We start from the raw sequence: 4,099 nt of genomic DNA, 5'->3' as shown, positions 1-4,099 counted from the left end.
CCGGACAGCAGTATCCATCTCGGCTGCTGATGCTTGTCGAAACATGGGAAAAAAACATACACAGAGACAACTAGGTCCTGTGGGGAAATAGGGACAGAAGAGCCACTCTCTCTCATGGAGAGCACCATGGCCACTCTCTCTAGTGTTGAGCATGCCGTATCTCTTCCCAAGCAGATTTTTATTGAGAAAACAGACTTGGTTTGTGGATTCACAGTCTGGTAGAAAAGATCAAAAGAAGCAGGTGACTTACAAGGTGCAGACAGAACCCCCGCTGTGATTCTGGGCAGAGATTGGGGTTTTAACATATGAAAGGACTACAGGTCCCAAAGGTTTACTATCTGTGCCTTTAAATTCCAAGTTAATGACATCCTCCAGCAAACAGATCTCACAAGATCTTGCGTATTCTATGTACCAGGCCTGACCACTCCGGGGGTCTGCCGTTTCTGGTCTGGGCTGTCCCTGCAGGCCTGAGTTAACAGAGAAGACAAAGGCAGCCAGGAGACTTGGATTTCTCACAAGGACTCAGTCTTTGACAAAGCCGAGGGGGCAGAGGTTGATGTCCATCTCCCCTTCATATCCACAGCCCCAAGTCTTTTCCCTTAGGGCATTCCCACATGATCCCATCTGTCTTAGATTCATTCTCTTTCTTAGAGAATTGTTACCTGTCTTTGACTGCCAATCATGCAAGGGAGACAAGCATTAGAACGGGCAGCGTCCATTCCAGGGAAATAAGTTTTGTCTCCTTAGTGGCTCCTGGTCCTGAGGTCTATCACTCAGCCTAAGTCACGGGCGGGGGGGTTACAGCTTCCTGAGGCCAGGCAGGGCTGTCCCCAACACAGTGGTAAAGGATTTAAGAAGGAAAGAGAGGTTAGTTACCCCAATGAAGGGGACAAAAAAAATCCTATTTCTGGTCACCTCAGGGTTAAGAGGAGCATCAGAGAACATGCATATAACCGCTCCAGTGTAAGTGGTGCTATCCCTTCACCAGCCAGAAACCAGCTTTAACAAAAACACTGCTCAAAAGAAGGTGGCAGTGCTAGGCCCTAGGCCAGACTAGGACTCCCACCTGGGACAGACACTTACTTCCTAGGATCTGCACTAAGCATGTCACAGTAAAAGCCCAGTACAGTGGCTGCTTCCATTGCCAGCTAATTTCAATGGAGTTGGGAATGACACCATACTTGGGCCTCCTCTGTAAGAGGGTTTGTTTCAGTTCCAGCTCCCACATGGGTGCCGTGCTGAAGCCTGTGGCACCTGCTCCTCTGCCTCTCACAAACACAGCACTGCACACAGATTGTGCTGACAAGTGCTGCTCGGTCCCACGCTGCAGTGCTGTGATGGCAGGACAATGGCATCATCTCTGTGTTCTCTCAGCACCTCATCCCAGTGTAGTTGATGGAAAGCAGGACCATGCTGTGTAGCAAAAGGGACAGCTCAGCTTCTTTCAGGTTGCAGGAAATATGCAGCCATTCTGTTACAGAACAAACAAGGGGAGGGGGGCTGGGATGATATACTATTATTGAAAGAAGGCCCCAGGTGCGTTATGTCTGCCGCCCTAGGAAAGATGTCTCTCAATGCCAGAGATTCATGAAAAGGAAAGGAAATGTTTATTTAATGCTATACAAACTTAAAGTAGTGACCTAATGTCTTTATCAAAAATCCTAAAGTCCCTTAAAACACCCACAACAGACACAGTCCTTCCTTCCTTCCCCCTTTGCCCAGTCCAGAGTACTGTATCTCAGGAAAGGAAATAGAAGTCCATGGCTCAGACAGTCCTCTGGTTATTCCCAGTTAGTACTCCATCTCAACTGGGAGACCTCCCTGGGTTCCCGGTACCCTCAGCTGAGTCGCCGGGATCTCTGCTAAAATCAGGTGGTGGTTCCCCCTTCTAAAGCTGCGGGGGGTCCCCACTCTGACAAAGGCACATGGTCCTCTCTCTCAGGGCCACGGGAGTCCCCACTCTGTCCAGGCCGCGTGGTTCTCTCCTAATGGCTGCCGCGTCTGGGTTTAAATCCCCACACCAATCTTCTGTAGCCCCATTTCCGACTCCTCCTACACTTGGGCACACTTGCCCTCAATCTTCTGTCTTCTCCAGCTTTTCTGGTCGCCATCATGGGTCTGGGCAGATGTCACCCCATGTCATGGAGGCAATCTTCTCCCAGCTCCCACGCAGGTGCTGTAACTCAGGGGACCTGCCCCCCAGTCTCATCTTGGGGGGAGATCCCTTTCCATCCCCCTGGCCTTGAGCCTGGCCATAGCTATTTAGCATATTTAAGCAACCAGCCAGAGGCTATAGGTATGTTAAATGACCATGCCATGGATTAGCTGCAAAGCTGCCCTGCATGTTCTTGCTCTGGGTGCCCCTTCCCCCAACTCACACCTGTGGGGGAAGGGGTGAAGACACCTTAAAATCTCCTGGACACCTTGAGTTCTGGACCCCATTTCAAATGCCTATTTGGGGTCCCTCTTCTTGGCTGCACCCTGTAACAATTCTGCCAACCAAGTTGGACACCTCTCTTCTGCAATATGGGTAGAATTCATGCCAGGAAGGTAACAAGCCGATTTCACTTCCTGTGTAGTCAGCTGACTAATCCCCAGCTTTGCCAAAGCCTTGTCCAGTTGGTGAATCACAGTGGTGTGAGTCTTTAAACAGTGTCCCAACAAGACAGAAGGCAGGTGAGGCATGAGAATCTTAGCTCGACTCAAGGCTTTCATTTGCAAAGTATGGAGCTTGTTCATGCCCAGAGGATGCTTAGAGAAACCCTCTCTCAGAGCCAGGATATCCTGTGCTGCTGGATGGGTGCCCCGCTTCATCTTGGTGCACAGCTCTGTCACTTGCCACCAGAGTCCTGCATAAGAAATGCGAGGGGTAATTTTTTCTAAATAACAAAGGATTTATGGGTGGGACTGCTTCCAAGTAGCATGATAGATCTCTAATAAGTCAATTTGTTGCTTTGGGGTCCAGAAATGTTTGATCAGTAGTTGCCTAGGAAACAGGTGCATTAGCAAGAAGACCAGGTAGTTGGCAAAGGGCGGGATGGAAATAATACCTAGGAAGAGACACTTGGTGACGTCTCCATGGAACTGTCTCAAATGCTACATCTCCCAGTGTGAGAGTCGATGAAACTTTATATTGTGCTTCCACATGTTTTTCTTAATTATTTTAGTCTTTTTGGCATCAGCCCAAATCATTTCACAAATGCAACCCTTTCATGAAGGTTGTGTACAGGACACAGAAGTGAAAGAAATGACGATCCAAAAAATGATGGCACTTCCCACTAATCACTTTTGTCTTAGTCACCACATAAGAGATTAAGCTCTTCACATCTGCTTTTGGAGAAAGGTGAAGCTTTGAAGACCTAGAGGCACCCCCCAGGCCAGTCCAAAGTGACCAAGTAGCAGCCTCCAGGTGACATAAGGTGTGGGGGTGACCGCTGAACCCCACAGAGCAGTCTGAGCCTAGCACACCCTGGAGAGCTCCATCTTCTCAGTGAGGGAAGGGGCAAAAGAGCATTAGTCAGCCTTTTATCACCCTGTTCCTGGTCCCCATGTGCTATTTGTTCAGATTTAAGCCTGTAAAATGACCTGGGAAATGGTGCCTCATAGAAACACACCTCTGTTGGATGAGGGAGGTGTGTGCAGCCTGAAGGAATAATGCCTTGTCCACCAGGACAGTTGACTGGTCAGTGAAGAATCAGAAGAAGTTTTGGGTGTTCTCTGACTTTCAGTCCACTGTGTTTCCATGATCAAACCCAAATAGTCAACAGTCAACTGAGAAAGTTTGTATTATTTTTTGGATAGAAAGAAAGATCACTTAAAGCTCTGAGCACTGGAATCTCCCTATATTTGTCATGTGATACACAGACCTGCCTTATTTCTTTAATAAACAAGTTTGCTGAGAGGTGAAGTAAAAGAAAATAAATAATTAAGATCAGATCAGAATTAAATGACATAGCATCTAGGAGAACAATTAAAGGGATCAATAAATGCAGGAGTTGGTTCTTTCCAATGATTAAAAAATTGACAAGCCTTTAAGAAGACTCATCAAGGAAAAAAAGAGAGAGGACCCAAATAAACACAATCGGAAATGAAAGAGGTG

At 47.6% G+C, this 4,099-nt stretch overlaps 1 pseudogene; it reads right to left on the bottom strand.

Moving 5' to 3' along the window:
• Positions 1-908: 908 nt before the first annotated feature.
• On the bottom strand, positions 909-3,483 carry LOC114511410 (annotated as a pseudogene).
• Positions 3,484-4,099: the final 616 nt, after the last annotated feature.

This window comes from Phyllostomus discolor, chromosome 12 (genome assembly GCF_004126475.2).
Source record: "Phyllostomus discolor isolate MPI-MPIP mPhyDis1 chromosome 12, mPhyDis1.pri.v3, whole genome shotgun sequence".
NCBI classification, from domain to species: domain Eukaryota; kingdom Metazoa; phylum Chordata; class Mammalia; order Chiroptera; family Phyllostomidae; genus Phyllostomus; species Phyllostomus discolor.
The sequence above is the reverse complement of the archived record's forward strand: the minus strand, read 5'-3'. Positions and strand labels throughout refer to the sequence as shown.